At 46.2% G+C, this 18,790-nt stretch overlaps 1 long non-coding RNA gene across 1 annotated transcript; it reads right to left on the bottom strand.

Annotated features, from left to right (window-relative positions):
* Positions 1–3,087: 3,087 nt before the first annotated feature.
* Positions 3,088–17,204, bottom strand: LOC148757625 (uncharacterized). The gene is made up of 4 exons (XR_016021817.1): positions 16,413–17,204; positions 15,454–15,558; positions 6,419–6,554; positions 3,088–4,385 (listed from the first exon to the last, which is right to left on the bottom strand). It is a non-coding gene; the product is annotated as an uncharacterized LOC148757625 (long non-coding RNA).
* Between the last annotated feature and the right edge of the window lie 1,586 nt (positions 17,205–18,790).

Below are 18,790 nucleotides of genomic sequence, written 5' to 3'. Positions count from 1 at the left end.
CAAAAATGGCTTCTTCCCCCCCCCCCCCCTAAAATTGCCTCGATAACACAATTTCTGAGAGTAGAAACAAGTCCTGAGAGCTCAGATGGAAGGCTCATTTAAAGGGTTGTTTTCATCTGCACCAGGGAGCGCCTAGAGAAGAAACTCCACTGGGCCCGGGAGGACAGACTTTATACACTGGAATTCTTCCTCATTTCTAACAGTCACAATTCTTTTGCAAAGTGCTGGTTGTATCTCGAGTCTAGTGGGTTGGCAAGGTGCTTTACACAGAAAACTGAGCAAGCTGGCATCTTAGACAGAGGCTGGCATGACATCTACAGACAGCTCGGCGATGAGTGAGGTATGGCTCGGTGCCAAAGCCACTTGGAGAGGCCCAGAGCCCTGTTAAGCTGTCTGGAGCTTCAATCTAAAAAGAATCCTAAAATTTGACTGGAACACATCTGGAAATACGGCTTATTGTAACTCAGATCACCGCCCCCCAGGTCTCCGTAGAGAACAGGTCGAATGTAAACTGGTTCCTTTGCCACAAAAAGAGACAAGGTTCTGAAGAGAATTAAAAACAGGTCCCCCAACCACCACTAAAGTGTTGAACAGAAGTCAGACTGTCTGCTTGAAGGGAGGCCAAATTTCTATCCTGCCCCTGGTCCTCACCTCCACCCCAGCCAGCTGACCCAGGAAGTACAGATAACTATCACCAAGTCTCGGGTTAGAGAGGCTGACGGCACCATCAGTCTGATAACCAGCAATGATCACGACAGTGGGCGGGGCCCAGGGACCGGAAACCAGGGTCCAGGGCAGCCTGAGCCTGGCAGCCGGCAGGCTGCACATGGGAGGGTGGTCAGGGCTTGAATTTAGGGACCCAGTAAGGCTGGCCTCAGTCAGAAGGGGTGATGGCAGTGGCAGCTCCAGAATTTCCATTTAGGGAGGGCTTAGAGGCAGCAATTTGTTAGAAAGAGGACAAAAAAAGCTGAATGTGTGATGCACCCTACATAGAATTGAGAGAATGTCAGGTATCCCACTCAAAAACTGTAAATGCTATGGAGATTTGGGAGGGTAGCTAAAGCCTCTGCAAAACACGCTGTCAGCCCCCCACCGCACGACACTGCAGAATCGGGAAGTTTCCTGCATTCCAAATTCTCTAAGGTCACTGATCTAAGGTTCCAGCAGAATGGTGGGTTTAGAAACCAGGAACCACAGTGGGGACAGGTTCAGGCTTCAAGCCAGCCACCAATGTCCTGTCCCAGCAGACAGGAGGCAGAGGACACGGAGGGCTTGCTGCAATCCCCATACCAGGCGGCCGCCCCGCGGTCACCAGAGGGACATGCATCCTTGGTTAGAAAGGTGAGGACAGACGTCTGGATGTGTATGTCTGACCCATGGGGAGGGAGTCCTGGGGTCTGCTTAATTGTTTCCTGCCTCAGCCCAGATTGGGCTGGAAGGAGGCAGGGCTGAGTTGCAGGTGAGAGATGTGTGTGGCCAGCTGTGACAGAGCTGAGAGGCTGAGTCCAGGGGAAATGTGATGGGAGGTGGGGTGGGAGTGGGGAGGCTTTGCCAAAACAAATTCTCCAATGTTCTAGGGAAGGAGACGGGTCACTCGACGTGGGGAAGGCACTTCCTCCCCTCTTTCCTTCTTCTCGTTCCTCTCTCTTCCCTCAGAGGCAACAGCTAAGGGCAGGATGAGCTGTCTCAAGGAAGAAGAAACAAAAACAGCTTTTAAATTACTGGAGGTCATGTCCTGTTTGAAACAACAACAAGAAAATAGAGCAAAGTGCTACCTCCCCTGCAGAGACCAGGCAGCCATGACCTCTAGCCAAAGGGATTACGTAAGCACATTACTAGAGTATGTGAGCACGTTAGTCGATGACGAGAGCATGTTCCATCGAGAGCATGTTCGTATGGTCTTCGCAGCCTGGGGCGGAGGCGCGAACCCACAAATCTCCGTTCCTCGCTCTTTTAAAGAAACTGCTAACCTGCCATGTCAGCCCCTAAAGCACACGTTCCTTTTACTGCAGACAGTTCCTGCCCGAGAGCCAAGCACCGATGCAATAATCCCCGAGGCGGTGTCTGGGGTTCATTTGTCCTCGGCCCATGTTCCTACACGTTGGCCTGGAGCACAAAGAAGGGACCCCCAATGACAATAAAACAAAGTGAGTGATGGTATCTCAGCTCCCCTTCTCCAACTCAAATCATTTACAATTGCCTACTAACCTGATTGCCTACTAACCTAAGACATAGTCACCGCTTTTTCATTTTCTGATGAGACACAGTCTTCAGATCTTCTAAAGCTGGCCCTTCCATCCAGTCTTCAGTCTGGTGGCAAATATTCGTTAAACCTCCCTGGTCTCCAGAGGGAGGCAGAGCATGCTGATGACATACTTAAATGCAGCAACAAGCCCCCAGGAGAAACTTAAACACACATTGGTGAGATTGACTTCCAGAGACAAAAGATAAAGTTGGTACCTAGAAAATAGGCCTAGTCATCTTACAGAGTCAGAATAGCTCTCTGAATATGTCAGTCATTTCCAGTGTTGGGCGGGGAAGCAGCAGGCTGGCCAACCACCTCAGGACTGTGGCAAGGCTCGACTGGCTCCTGTGTCCCCATGGCGTGCGGACCCCCATGGGGGACACGGTGCATCGGACAGACTGGAGCCCAAGGCATGAAACGTGCAGTTGCTCTAATTCACCAGGCCCCTCTGGTGCTGCTCGGGACCCTCCTGGAGGCCTGCGCGGGAAGAGTGCACCAGCTGGGGGTCCAGAGTGCCTGTCTAGTCCCCTCGGCAGTCCTGGTTCTTATAAACTGACTTGGCTACTTAATTCACAAACCATCTTGGTTCCTGTAAGTCTGCCCCTGAAAGGCTGGGTCTGCTGACAAATGCAGTGCCTGTGGTAAATTCAGTCAACACGAACTGAGTGAACAAAGGACTCACATTAGGCTTCTGCACCTGCAAGAAGGAAGGTTTGACCTGGAGTGGTGGGAAACCCCTGTGGGCAAGGGCTCTCGGTGAGCGGCCAGAGAGCTCGCCTGTCCCTCTTTCCCATCATCCTCCCATCATCGTGGCTCCCTGGTCAAACACGCAAGTCACGTATTTCTAACTCAGACCGACACCAGTAAAGCCAGCTCTTCGACCAGGGGGAAACGTGCCTGCTTCAGAGAATGATATAAAGCAACGAATAACTGCTCCAGTGCACGGTTCATGGGCAGGACTGAAGGAATGGCTGAGAAGGGCCTCGTGGAAGGGATGAGCTGAGTTGGCTTTGTAGATTGACACAGATGGAGACTCGGTCCGTGGCAGCTGGATAGGGATGCAAATGTGTGGGACCCAGAAGGAAGTGGGACCGCTTAGAACAGAAGGGTTCGGTTTGAAAGTGCTAGATGCGAAGTTGGGGACGAAAGGACTGATCAGACCTTACAGTGTCTTAAACACCAGGCTGCTACAGGTTCATGAAGCAGAAACAGGCCTAAGAATACTGGCCTGGTGACAGTGCAGAGGCTGGCTCCCAGAGGACAGGGACCAAAAGTGAGAGAACAATTACTGTGTCAGCACAGGAGCCTGGTGAGAAGGGCTGCTGAGTCTATTTTCAGTACCTTGTTCCTCCCTTCAACTCTCCATGTTCTCTCCTGTGCTCTACTCGGTCATCTCTGCCCACTCTTTTTGACTGGCTTCTGCTGTACACACATGACCTCACTGAACTATCCCAGCAAATGTGAGGTGCATGCTCTTGTCCCCAATTGTTAGGTGAAGAACAAAGCGTCCACTTGAGAGTTAAGTGACTTGCCCAAGGTCATGCAGCTGATTAGAGGCTCGCCCTGAATTCCGACTCAGGCCTGCCTAAGCTGAAGCCCAACAACCCTTTGTGTGTGTGTGTGTGTGTGTGTGTGTGTGTGTGTGTGTGTGTGTGTGAACAGTTTTCCTGTTATATGGGGAAATTAGGAAATATGGTTTCTTAGCAGAACCTTTAAAAGTCAAGTTCTATTTTTAGCACCTAGGTTTTTTTGTGTGTTTTTTTTAAATGCTTTTATATCAACCTCACATTTAGTCCAGGAAGAATTTACTCTCAGCCAGCATTAATTACGCATTAGGTAAGTACAATTCTCAAATATAGTCCATGCTCAATCATATGAACAGGGTCAGCGTTAATTAACAGAGCAAATCAAATGGGATTCGTGGCTTAAAACCACATAAAAGTCTATTGTTCCCTTGCAGGAATGCAGTCCAGGAATAAGCAGTGTATGGTGGTGATGGTGGCATCACAGGATCAAGACCCCACCCTTTTATCTTTCACCTCCACCGTTCTAAGCACAGGAACTTCCATCTTCAAGGTCACCTCAAGGTCCAATATGGTGCTGAAGCTCTAGCCACCAAGTCCAGGACCCAGGCAGGCATCTGAGGAAGTGAGGATGGACAAGGAAAAATGCCCTGTCATGAGGTGCATTTTCCAGAGGTTCCTCCCCACAAATTCCATTTGGAACTAACTGGCCATTCTCAGCCACAAGGGGAGCTGAGGCTGTGGGTTATTCTAGGCAGCAATGAGCTATGCTAAAAATCCATCACGTGGGAAGAAAGCGAGAAGAGATACTGAGTAGGCAACTAACAGTCTATGCCACTCAGATAACCTGAATTGGCAAGGAATCCAACAATTAATTTAAATGCAGACAGTATGCTAGGATCCATTTGCATGTGAATAATGGAAATTGGAGCCTCTTACAGCACTTTTCTGCAGGCCACAGAAGGAAAAGAGTTGAAAACCTACTTGAAGGGTTTCAGGAGTTTGTTTTTAAATTCTTTTTTTTTTTTTTTTTTTTAATGATCCTTTGGTATTTGAATGAAAAAATTTGCTCCTGTCCAGTAAGCTTAATTTCCTGAGACCTGTCAAAATTTTCTCTTATTCTATTTCCAATGTAAGTGCTTAGACTGATGAGGGTGGGACATATGAAGTGTGAGAAATACAGCTGGAGGGGTTGGGAAGGTTGATGCTGGGTTTAAGGAGTTAAACGGTGAAAAGATGCCACTATGACACAAACACTCCCCAACCTGAAGCTCTGCCCTGAGACCTCAGCCTAAGCACAGAACTAAGTTTTATCTTGAAATTTTCAAGGTGAAAATCGTATAATATTTTTAAAGCCAACCCCAAAGAGGATTATCTTGCTTCCTTAGCGCCACCAGAAATGGCCTCTTCTTGGTCAAGTGGCCTCCTCTGTACCCTTTGTTTTATTCCTCAATGGTCCAGTGTGGTTTAGGATTAAGGCAGCCCCAGAAACTTCAAGAAGATCAGCGTTTAGCCATCCTGCAAGCAATTCCGATTTAGAGAACTCATGAGAAAAGGACGAGCTACCTCCATGATTTCCCAGACTTGGCCAATGTCAATTTAAAGTAAATACCTGAAAACAGTCTCTCAACCGTGATTCCAAATGTTCTGATTATGCCAGAAGGAAAACACTGCAGAATTTCAAAGGCCTACCATTTTTGATACTTCCATAATAATGTAAGACCATTTTTCCAACTTACACTAGCTCCAGACAACCATTGTCAGGCAGTGCTGAGTTTAGGTAAACAGTTCCAGCTCCCTTCTAAGTAAAATAGTGGCCTATTTTTAGAGCCCAGGGGTTTCAGTGTTTCACCATTATGGGAACAAACATCATTATCATTCCTTCTATTTCAATGAGCACAGCTGTCTGGGTGGGGATGTAAACATCCCCCAGAGTGTTGTGAATCTAAATACAACAATGTCAGACTGCTGTGTGAGAACCAGGAAACCGAGCTGAAGACAAATCGCCGCAGAACTGATCTAGTCTCATGATCTAATCTAAATGGAGTAAAACCTACAAGGTATGCTATACACTTGGCCTCTTGGAAATTAGTCCTGATGTCAATCCATGCTTCTCACAGAAATGCACAACTCCTGGTGGAAGTCTATCAACCTTATTTTTTATTCTCTATAATTTTATGATGTTTTGACATCTTGGGGGTGAGGGGCTAGCTGGCCAGGGCTAGCTAACTCCTAAGATAATAACTTACTTGTGGACACACCTTTCATATTCAAACCAACCAATCCTTAGTCCATACCCCTCAACCACCTCCTTTCTCTAACTTTCACACATCAAGTCAGTATTTTCCCTGCTTAAGCCAACCCGGGGCCATGTACCAGACAACTAGGGGCAGCCCCTATGCCCCAAAGCCCGCGAGGATCATTCAGTCCAGCCAATTCTAAGCTGTTTCCCTGTCCTGCCTTGTGTTTCCTGCAGAAAACACAATAAAGGCTCTGGCCTATGTTTTCCTATCACTCCTTTCTTTCTCCTGACCAACACTGGTGCTTCCCCAGGTGGCCCTGCATGGCACGGAGTGACCCTTATCTTAGGAAATCTAAGGAATAAAAATCTTTCAATGGCATCAGCCTCCCTGAGCTGTCACTCACTCACCTCTATAAGAAAATCCGCAGGTACCATCATTGCTTCAGAAATGGTACTAAATGTAGATGGGCAAAGTCCCAGTTCTTTCTATGTCCATCGCCTAGTCTGCTGGCCCCGTCTGTGTGCAGTTGAGTACATATGACACCTGCCAAGAGAAAAACATTTTCTCAGCTGTGTAAGAGTGCCAGAAAAACTCATCTCACAAGGATCCAATACAGTTGTGCCCCGACTTTTCTCCTCTGCTAAGAACAGAGGGGGGCATCCTAAGCAGGATAAAGGGTGCAGACTCAGACCCCCTTAACCCTCTGCCTGGACCACTGTGGCCTGCCAGTAACCATCTGTGGCGGGTGGGCCAAGTCTGGTTAACAGATGTGTCTTATTTGGCCATCACATTATGTTTAACTACATTTGAGCCAACATTCTAAAATCATGAAATTTCACACAAAAATCCAGATTTCCAGCTTCTTTTAAAACTTGAAAACTTCGGTGGTGCCAGCCTATTTTCCCACATGGCAGCCACCAACTAGAGCTAAGGAGGAGGGTGCCCCTTAGCTGGGCATGTGCTCTCCAGCCTGCCACAGGTTCCCCCATACCCGTCTGGTTCAGGACTGAGGCCAAGTGGCCTGTCAACCTTGTGCTTGCTCAGTTGGCTGTCTTACACTAGAGGTGTTTTCTGCACACACACACACACACACACACACACACGGTGAAGAGCAAGGGGCTCACACTTTTGTCACAGGTTTGACCTCCAGCAGTTTTACTCGTCATCCTGCATCTTGGCAACCTCATCATTAAAAAGAGGGATAATAATGGTACCTACCTTGTGGGGTGGTTGTGAGGATCAAAGATTTAAAAGCACTTAGAATAGTGTCTAAGGAGCAGAAAGTAAGAGTTCAATTAATGCTAGCTTTAAAAAGCCCCACATTTATTCTAAATTAAGTTGGAGGAGGGCTGAGAGGACCACGAGTTCAGAAAAGAACTGAGAAAATGTTTCTTTGTAGAACGAAGAAAACTCACTCCCACCAGCCAGCTTCGTTCGTTCACTGCCTGTGTGGGCACCAGCGGCGGTGCCGTATATTGGAGCCCAGCTCCAGGCTTTCTCGTCCCTGGTCCAACATGAGAACGCTCCCCAGAGTAATCTTCCTAGAGCAAATCTCTACTCATTTCCCTCAAAAGCTTAAACAGGGCCCGCCTCCCTCGCCTGACATCAAGGTCCACTACGATTTTTTTTTTAAATCATAAAAAAGTAAATATAATAACTACCTTTTAAAGTTTTTTAAAATACAATACACAATGACATGAGATCCCATATTGCCCATTAAAATAACGGGCTAGACCTTTTAACCATCAATTATACTTATAGCTAACATTTATTCAACACAGTGTGCTGAATAATATGCTGATTGATCTTCACCTCAATTTGTCCTCATGTGTTTCCATTTACATTTGAGACACTGAGTTCAGCAAAATTAAGTTACTTGCTTCAAGCCCCACAGATAAGAAATGGTAGCGGTCAGGCCCATCCAGACCCCTCCGATTCCACAGCCTCAACTGGGATTAGCAGATATGTGGTCTCCTCACCACCCTCCTGCAGAGGGCGCTAGGAAAAACCGACACGTGTTGCCCGTGGAAGAGTAAAAGGTACAATCTTGCTAGAAAGCAATTGTGCAATGCATATCAAGGGCTTTAAAAATGGTCACATCCTTTGCAAGGACTGTCTCTACGAATATATGCTGAGGCAGTAAGTTAAGACTTATCCCAAAATTTATGAACAGGATGTTCACAGCATCATTACATTTTATAGAGAGAAGGTGGAAACAGCCTCACATCAAAGAAGGGAACTGGTTACGTAAATTATAGTGTTTCGGTTTAAAATGTTTTTCAGTGACTTCAATGACACAGCAAAATATTAAATTAAAAAAGCATAATATGAAAGTATGTTTCGTTATTAAGTGAAAGCATATTTCACATAATTCTGTTTTGCAAATGTAAAAAAAAATTATTGACATACAAATGCATAGAGAAAGGTCTGGGAGGGAAATCACACAGTTGTTACTTATGGTGAGAATATAGGCCTTTTAAAAAATGTTTCTGCTTTCCATATTTATTAGGATGAATATATTACTTAGTCACAAAAACAAATTTTCTTACACGAGATTCAGTCTTCAAAAGCCTGGTTTCTACTCAATTTTCTGGAATGCACCTACTGCCTCAAAAACACCTTTATTGAAAAGGGATATTCTCATATTTTTAGAATATATAGAATATATAAGTCGCTGTTAAGCAATATTAATGTAAATAATGTAATACAGTAAATTTAACTCGCATGGAGCCCCCCCCCAAATTAAAATGTGATCATTATTAGAACTAAAACTGGAAATCGTTGTATGTGCAGCAAACGTCTGTTTATCTTGAGTCCAACCTACTGGAAAACTAAGATAAACATAATTATTCCGTGCTGTACAATCGAAGGGTAATTACTGCTCATAATGATGACTCGAAGGCATTGCAAGACCCTGAAATGCCTTCCAAGCCACCAAAGAAAGATTGCATTACATTCAGAATAGTTTCGTTGTTAAGACCGCTTGATTGTGCTGAATTCTGAAAATTGGCTAACCTACATTTGGCAGGTACAGTTACTTTCAGTAAGCTAAAACTGTCTATTAATCAGAATCCCTATTCCCTGATGCTTTGGAATAAACTGGAGAGCATGAAAAACTCATCGGAATTTGTTGAGAAAGTGGCAGTATGAAATGCCTCTGGGCTTTTTACTCTAATTTACCCTCTTGACGTGGGGGGCTGGGAGTTACAAAAACAGAGAATTGACGGGACTGGTAAAAAGAGCAAGAAATCCTGCAGGCGGCTGGAGAGAACCCGGGAATGGCGCTGTTTAAAGATAATGTGATGATGTAGGGACTGTCAAGTTCTATTAGCAAAGGCATGTGAACGGACGCTTCAGCACAACTGCTAAAAAGAGGTCAGAAGGCAGAAGAATTTTGGCAAGCGTGGAGCTGTTTCCGGCTGTGGGAACCGCATGGTGCTCTGGGCAAGGGATCATGGGGGCAGGAACTATTCTTTTCAGTGTTCCCTGGGGGAAATGCCATGCGCTCCATCCTGAGAAATGACAACAGGGCCACAGGGCTTCAGGATTGGGGTCAGCTCCCTGAGCATGTTGTCCGTCTGAGACGCTTCTCTAGGTTTCCTGAAATCACATGGTTGCTGCTAAGGAACAGACGGGGAGTAAAGGACACAGAGAAGCTGCAGGTCGGTGAGCAGCGCTGGGCGGAGGTGGTTACCACGGCCAAGGGTCCAAGAGCCACAGAGAGAATGGCAGGATGGCCAGCACCGCAGCTGCCTTGTGGATTTCTGTATCTACCCTTGGGCACACCTGGAGTGGTTAGGGCAGTGCTTGTCGCCAGAAATCATTACTGTTGTCCCAGGAAATCCCTAAATGCAATGGGTCCGTCTAGAGCTGGACTGTCCAATATGGCGGCCACCAGCCACATGTGGCTATTTAAAGTAATTAAAATAAGGTACAATGAAGTTCAGTTCCTCGGTCATCCAAGCCACATTTCAAGTGCTCAAGAGCCACCTGTGGCCAATGGCTACTGTACCAGCCTGTGCAAATACAGAACATTTCCATCAGCACAGAAGGTTCTGTTGGACTTACACCGAAGCCAGCATGATACACATACATGGAGCAGAGTACACGTGTCTTACAGATTTGTTAGACAAGATACAAGAACTCAAAGCATGTGTGTGCCTGCACCTGGCTGCTTTGAGCCGAGCCCCTGGGCCTCCAGGAGTACCTGTGCGTCCTCCTCCGGCTGGGAGCACTGGCAGTGGTCAGCATCTACAACATTGCATCAGGTATCCCTTACACACTGCCCAGCAGTTTCATGAACCAGACAAGACATGAGATTTGGAGGTAAGACTGTTCTCTTGGGGCCCATCCTGCTTCCAAGCATCTCCTTGTCCATAGGTAATAATTAGCACTTCCCAGAGACAAAAGTCAGTTTGACATTTTTTTCCCACCCTAGGTCTTCAAGACCAGGTTATCCCCCACCCGCCCAACCCCCATCTTTTGGCTGAACAAAGCCCCTGCTGGAGAATCCCAGGCAGCCGACCCAGTCCATTCTGCTTAAGGGCAGGTCAGCTCTGCTCAGAAAGGGGCAAATGTTTGTGACTCAAGGTTTCTTTCCCGAGTAATTTTAGCATTTATTAGTCATTGTGCATTCTAGAATACTCAGTGTCTCTAAGGACCTCTTGTTTCCTGTGGCCATCATTCACCCCCCACCCCACCTTGGTGAGGTTCATGCAGCTCGAGAAGAATGCTCTCTAACCCAACAATTGACTATATCTGAAGCACAATAAGTCAATCTTTAAAAAAAAAAAAATGGGGCTGAAAGTCAAACCTTGTAAAATAATTCAGACATTTTAGTGTTGTTCTGATTACATACAATTCCCACAAGAAGGGAAGTACCTTTAAAATAAGGACTATTCAATACTAGTACAGGATTTCCTCTTGTTGTTGATAATTTCCTCCTCACAGAAGACACAACGCGATCCAAACCAGATTCAAAGGAGGTGGCCAGAGACAACGCGGCATCTACGTTCTGCGGGGAGCATTGTTCAATCTAATTGATGTTTTCCTTGCAAGGCAATAGAATGAGTGGAACTATTTTTATCCAGAACAGAATAAGCTCCCCTCAACTTAGGACTCCCTTACCCCCCTACTAGTTTTATATATAGTCAGAATCACAACATGTACCTTCCCAAAGTCCACATTTCCACAGCAGAAGTTTATCAACAATAGGCAAATGTAAATGCCAAACTATGTTCTTACTTGACAGGCAAAACTTTACCAGCCATACAGTTTTGAATTGTGGAAATTCTGGTCCCACTATTACATGTTCCACGACTCTCTCTTCTCAGCAGGTGTGGTGTCTAGAAAAGGGTCCTCAACCTTCACAGAATGAAATGCCTTCCTCTTTGCTAATGACAACTACACATATCTACTAGTCACTTTAAGTTACCTGTAGAGGCTGATGCCTTCCGTGACATATGGCGGAGTTTCTACACAGACCGTAAACCTTGTGTATACAATGGCAGTAAATCACTAAGCACATTTTGGCAGAACATTTTTCCAATTTCCTCCCTTCAGTCAGAGAGGCACAATTCAACCTTCACAATTTGGCCTGACTTTCTTCTAGAAATAAACTAAGGTTAACCTTTTGTCCAATGACATAAATGCACCTAATGAAGAAGGTGGTTGCAACTTTAGGTTGAATTAGCTAAGAGCTACGATCACGAAAAACAGCCCTGCGTAGGAGAGGGGAAAGGTAATGAAGTAGTAACGGGGAACCTACAAGAGCTCATCAGTACATGGATATTTTTAGAATTTTAACGTGAGAACTTCATAAAGTCAGGTTGTCCTTGGTTTTCCTCAGTTCCTTCTTCCCTTGAGTTCTTCTAGGAAGTCAGCTGAGTAATTCCCACCACAGCTACCTTCCCCCAGAACAGCACAGACCTGACTGCAGCCTTGGGCAGAGCCAGCCAATGGACCCCCACCATACCCTGCAGCAGAAGTGAAGAACAATTCTTCAAGCCTTAAATTATTTGGCCAAAATATCATAAAATACTACGTGATAATTACTAAACTAGCCCAGACCCTCCCAGGCTGTCGAGGGTTGTAGCAAGTGGAAGATTCCATCCATCAACATCACTATACTTTTCCAGGAGATGGCGACCCAAACTCACCAGGGCTCCCCAAGTTACAGCTCTCCCATCTTCTGATTCCCCCCAACATGCTCTTGTCCAGGGTAGCTGTGTCAGGGCACCCCGCCCCCCTCCACTCTCCCTGTGCTTATGTCATTATTATCCGGGCACCCTGATTGCTCCAGGGATTTCTTTTCAGTAAGACAGGACTTCCAATGGAGAGCCCACTCAGGGAAAAACCAGGTTTTGTAGGGCCTGGAGCTTATACAACTTGGGGGCCACTTACAGTGCACAAAAATAATTTATTTTTACAGAAACACATGACCAGGTTGACACATTGCCACCGCCTTTCCAGGTTTCCCAAGGAGCTCACACAAGTGTGTGGGGGGGGGGCGGGGGGGGCTCCTGAGCCTCACGGTGCATCCACCTGACTTTCCCTGTGGTTCTTGCTGCCTCCTGCGCTGTGTGTTGCAGACGCACGGCCACCGCAGTGCAAACACAAACAGAAATGCTCGGGTTACGGTTGTAACTACAGCAGCCACGTAAGTACCGCGAGAAAAGCGCCCCTTGCTGACCACGCTCACACCCAAAGGTAAATTTCTGCATCGTTTTCCCTTGATTTGGCCCAATGTTCCTAAGACTCTGGTAGTCTGGGGCTTTTGTGTTTGTTTGTTTGTGAGTTATGAATTCCGTTTCTCTGCTGTCCCATGTGCCGAAACAGTCTTTTTTATCTTGTGGCACTGGACATCCCTGGCGGTCCCTTCTCCCCCCCCCCCACCCCAACCCCAAGAGGGGAGGAACGGAGTATTGTTTGGCTTGGTTTGGTTCCTAAACGCTACAAATAATAGAAGAAATGATATTGTTTGTCGTGGGTGCACCTGCTTCCCTCAGCCAGGGCGAGGTGTTTTGTTTCTTTATTCCTCTCCACCCCCACTCTCCTTTTATCTTGGCTGTGCGGGCTTTGTTGTTTGGTGGGAATTTAAGTGGCTCCTGCTTTCTTAGGGAACTTCCTCTCCCAGGGAATTCAGATTCTCCCCAGGGGCCCCCAGAGACTGTATTGTTTTATTGCCCCCACCCCTCCCCACCCCTGTTCCACGTAAACCACATAAACACGCACCCAAACACACAAGATGTTTTTAAAGGAGCAAAGGAAATGCAACCCTGAGAGGGATTCCAGCAGATGTGGGCACTAGTGTGTGTGTGTGTGTGTGTGTGTGTGTGTGTGTGTATGATACTGAATGTGTTTTACATGTACGTGTGCATGTTACAAAGAGAGAAAGTGGAAGTCTGCATGGTTTTCTATGTGCATTCTCTTTAGTCTTGAATACAATAAAAGTAAATACGATAATTTCTTCTCTAGCTTCCTTTGTTTTTCTCCAACTTATAAGAAGCCCCAGATGATCAGCAACTTGATGCCCGCCCCCCCCCCAACACACACACTATATAGACACACACACTGTCCCATGCCCTTCTTTCCCCAGGGTTACCTTCAGCCCTTGGGGTCACTGGATAGCACCCACCACAAAGCCCACCCAAGATGGCTGGGTGCACAATGCTGGGAGGGAGGGAGGCCCATCTATTCCACTGTGCAAGCCTCTGGGTCGCCAGACACGCCAGGCTTCGTCTTTGTGCCACAGCTCCTGGCAAAGGGCCTCCCACATAGGACACGCCCAGTACATGTCTGTAGCATGAAGGTTGCATGAAGTGACCTGGGGCCGGTCACTAAACCGCTCTACCTCTGAGTCTCTTCCTGATAAATAAGACCATGGATTCCTTGAGTTTTTTTCTAACGCTATTATGATGTTCTTTGTCTAAAATGGATTGGATTTGCCTCAGAAGAAGCTGCACTCAGAATCCTGCCACAGACCTGTTGCTGCTTGATGGCCAGAATCAAGGTCAAGAAGGGAGGTCCCCTCTCCATCCCAAGCCCACCTTGTCTCTGCTCTGTGTCAGAATGTAGGTCTGAGAACCTGGCCTCCACTGTCAGAAGACCCTCTCTTTACATACTCAGAACAACAATTTACCTGTTAGTCACTATTAGCCTCCCACTTACCCCAGACTGTGATATTGTAGTTCCTTTAACCTTGGCACGTTTAGTCTAAACATTTTATCTGTGCTGTCCCCCTGGGATTCCTGGGCAGATGTAGTCTGTTCCCATAATAGAACTTCTGTTCTCTCCATCCCTACGAATGTAGATGCTAAGCTCCCCCACCCCGCCCCAAAAGACAGGACTAAATTATAGCAAGATCAAAACCACTGAGACCCCTTAACCAGAGAGAAGGTGGAGGAGGTGAAGATGAATTAAGAATTGAATGTTGGGAGAAGATATTTGCCAATGATACATCCAATAAGGGGTTAATATCCAAAATATGTAAGGAACAAATAGAACTTAATGCGCGCACGCACACACACACACACACACACACACACACACACACACACACACAAAACCAATCTGATTTAAAAATGGGCAGAGGACCTGGATAGACATTTCTCTGAAGGGGATATACAGATGCAAATAGACATATGAAAAGATGCTCAACATCACCAATCACCAGAGAAATACAAATTTAAACCACAGTGAAGTATCACCTCACACCTGTCAGAATGGCCATCATCAATAACTCAACAAACAAGGATGTGGAGAATAGCGAACCCTCGTACAATGTTGGTGGGAATGTAAATTAGTGCAGCCACAATGGAAAACAGTATGGAGGTGACTCAGAAATTAAAAATAGAACTACCCTGTGATCAATCCAGCAATTCCACTTCTGGGTGTTTATCTGAAGCAATCCGAAACACTAATACGAAAAGACATATGCACCCCTATGCTCACTGCAGCACTATTCACGGCGGCCAAGACATGGAAGTAACCTGGGTGTGTACATCAATAGACGAATGGATAAAAAAGATCCATATATACAATAGAATATTATTCAGCCATAAAAAATAATGCAATATTGCCATCTGCAACAACATGGATGGACCTAGAGGTTATTATGCTGAGAGAAATAAGTCAGACCGAGAAAGACAAATACCATATGATTTCACCTGTATGTGGAATCTAAAAACACGAATGTCTTCAGGGAGAGTAGGGTCTTTAATGGGGAATATAAAACAGGTGACCAGTGTCCCTCCATCCCCAGTAAACACTGATAAAAAAGGAAATCGACTTGAAGAATCATATTTGAGTTAGGTTGTTCTTTTTTTTTTAAGCTCGATTGTATAATAGTGACGAGAAAATACTTAAGTAAAACATGAAATTAACTTTCCAGGTAGTTTCTAAAATAAAAGATTGGGGGTAGGGTAGGGGGATAGAGACATACCAGTTTGGATGTGTTTTGCTCTGCTGCTTTGCCGTGGTAACGGTTGGATTGGATTCACGAATTCATTCAACAAGCATTTACCGGGTGCCTCCTACCCGTCAGGCACTGTTTACATGACAGAAATATAGAAGTGAATGAACCAGGCAAAACAGACAATAAACAGATCATCAATGAAGAACATATTCTGTCCGATAATGCTAAGTATTACAGAGAAAAACAAAGGGGGGAAGGGAAGGAGGGAGGGGCAGGAGGCCTGTTGGGGTGGGAGTAGTGGAGTGTTTTAAATAAGGTTGGAAGGGAAGACCACAGGGGGAGCTTTGAACAGAGCCCCAAGTAGTCACAGATTACAGTAGATTAGCAGTTAGCTGGGGGAAGAACATTCCAGGCGGGCGGGGAAACCCCATTGCAAGGCCTGACAGTGAGAAGGCACTTGGCATGCTCCGGCAACAGAGAGAGTATGTGTGGGTGATGGAGGGGCGAGTGGCAGGAAATGAGGTCGAAGAGGGTGCTTAAAGGCTCAGACATGTCATTCTTTAATTTTATGATTCAATTCCGCATTTATGGAACATTCCTATACACCAGAAACAAAACTATGCCCCAAGGGAGATATTAAAAAAAAAAAATTAGGAATAACTACAGAAAATTGTCAGTAATCAACTCTTTCAGGGGGAACAGCCAGTCTCTTTCTGCCTAATATGTTGTTTTCAAGTCTCTTCTGGTACATCAAGCGATAGACCAACTGCCCAGGAATCATTTAGGTTTTTGAACGTGGACGTGGCCTTGAGTACATGTCAAAACCCAACACAAAGCACTTAATGACACCTACTAACACAAGAGTAAATACGGAGGGGAAATTGTACCCCACAATTGAAGAAGCATGGTATCACAGCCGATCAACACAAAACCTGAAGACTGCCCATAGGCTCCAGCCCCAGCTCTCCAGACAGGACAGCGTTTACCTCCTTTCCCTGGGACTCGGGGGCCTGGGGAAACAGCTGTGCTGCAGGCTTGTCAGGACCGACCGACTGCGCCAAGAGGAAGGCCCGGGGTCGTTTCCTTCCTTCTTTCTCCCCCCTCCCTGCCCCCACCCCGTAGCAGAACACTGAGGCAGCACAGAGAAGCCAGCCCCGCAGCCCGTCCAGATCAAGGCCAGCGTTATATTTCAAGTTGAGGTTCAAACAGCTTGCTCTTGGCTGGGACTTCTTACTTCCTGAAATCAGACGGCGCCGTGTGGGACGTCAGTGTGCTGAGTCACCAGCTAGCTGCACACTTGCTCTTTCAATGAAGACCACCAGGCTGAGCCCCCAACTTCCTCCAGGGTGAAGGGCACACGAGGACCTTGCCGAGAGCCCCTTTGGAAGAGGTTCCTGTGACATGCCCAGGCTTAGAACAAAAAGAATGATTTAAGTGTCTCTCTCCTTGAGGTGATTTGGCGGCTTAGAAGTAATTACAAAAACCCCTGCCCGTTATCTTTACAGGGTACTCTGCTCCATACCACCTCCAGCTGCCTAATTACTGAGTGGTTTATTTTAAGTTAGGTGAGTGTTTATCCATTGTGCATATTCACAGGCCATGCATGACAAGGATGTTAGAAACTTCTAGCCCTCGGGGAGCCTTTGGGATTGCAGCCCTAAGAGCTGAGACATGGCTGCTGCCCAAGGCCCAGGCTTACTGGCAGTCAGGTTTTGGTCAAGTAGTTACCAACCTAAACAAATTGGACAGTCTTGCATACACATCTAAAATTGGAGATGCTCTTGAGAACTTGAAAGATCTGGCAACACTGGACCAAAATTCCTACGTAGAAAACAACTGGCCTTCAGACAGAAGGTGCTGGAACGCGTGCTCCCTGGGTGGGCACCCACTGGCCCGTCCCATCCCAGTGCATCCTTCCCCGTTGGTGCCCACTCCCATGAGGATGCACCCAGACCCCCATCTAGTCCAACCCGCTTCCCATGAGGAAAGCGGGTCTAGAGAATTATCAATGACTCGCCCAAGGTCACTCAATTAGGTAAAAGCTGAGCAGGCACCAGAATCCGGGTCCTCTTCTCAATACACCCCCGTTCCCCCCGGAGCTCCAGTTGTGAAAGAAATGAGGCCACATTTGAAGCAGTGTCTCAGACGACGTTGGCTCTGAAGTCCTTTTAATTATAAGTCATCACCGGAAACTAATGAAAGGCATCAAAGCTGTGATACCGATACAGAAGGGCTAGGGAAACGAAGAACTCGGAGATACATTTCCTGAGGGGTTTTAAATGTAAGTCATCTATATTTAAAATGTCATGATTTTAGTGAGTAACAGAGTGGGGCAAAGCCATCTTGTATCAAAATCGCATGCTAATTTCACTATACTGAATAAATTAGACGTGGTATTTCTTGGATTTTTCTTTTAGAGGTGTTTTTAAATGCAATAATTCTGCCCATCTACCTTTCATTAAGTCATGGTAACGCATGTAATGAAAATGAGCGGCTAATTATTGAGGCTTCAGTTACTTATGACCAGTGATGCATACGGTAAATTTATAAATTTATCTGAAAAATGTTGGTAGAAGTATTACAAACCTAGGTATAATTTTAAAGCACGCCAGCACTGATGACGCCGACAATTTTTTTCTTACCGCATCATCACTTCATAATAGAAATGAGAGTTTTCTTACATTCATTTTTCCTACATGCCACTGGCTTATCGTCATAACGCCATCCTGTTTTCCTGGGAGGTCCAATCCCACCTGCACCATCTCCACAAACCTGTCACCTCACAAGGCCTTAAAAAGAAACCAAAGTACTTCTTGGTAAAACTACTACGTAACCTTGAAAATGACCTTGCACACACCCTCCAAAAAAAACCCAAAAAAACAAAAACGTACTGACTAGATCAGGATATAGAGATCATTGATGTGACGAGTGAAACATGCCACATGCTTCACTCCTTCCTCACCACCTGAGCAGCCATCGAAACCTGGGTACCAGTAAGAGAATCTAAGAGCGTAAGACAATGCTGCTCGTAGCGCTGTAATGGCATCTAAAATCGCAGTTGCTAAAATTGAACTGGCACTTGGCAGAAATTGTCATAACACTTTGCATCACAGCACTATGACAGACAGAAAGCGTCTGCGTGGCACAGGACGTGCGCAGAACAGAGCTGTGCCTTACAAGAGGGACCCACATCTGAGGCCACACAGAAAACGGTTGAGTGGGAGCCTCCGAAACCCACAGTCACAAAAACGCTGCAGTCTCCATTCCCTTCAAAGGGACCCAGAAGTCACCACTCCAGGTCCAAGCTCAAACTTCTCTTCACCTTCCTGTCTTCGTTTTCTAAACAGAGGGGGAAGGAGGAGCT

This window comes from Rhinolophus sinicus, chromosome 7 (genome assembly GCF_057876585.1).
Source record: "Rhinolophus sinicus isolate RSI-liver-muscle chromosome 7, RSI-T2T, whole genome shotgun sequence".
NCBI lineage: Eukaryota > Metazoa > Chordata > Mammalia > Chiroptera > Rhinolophidae > Rhinolophus > Rhinolophus sinicus.
The sequence above is the reverse complement of the archived record's forward strand: the minus strand, read 5'-3'. Positions and strand labels throughout refer to the sequence as shown.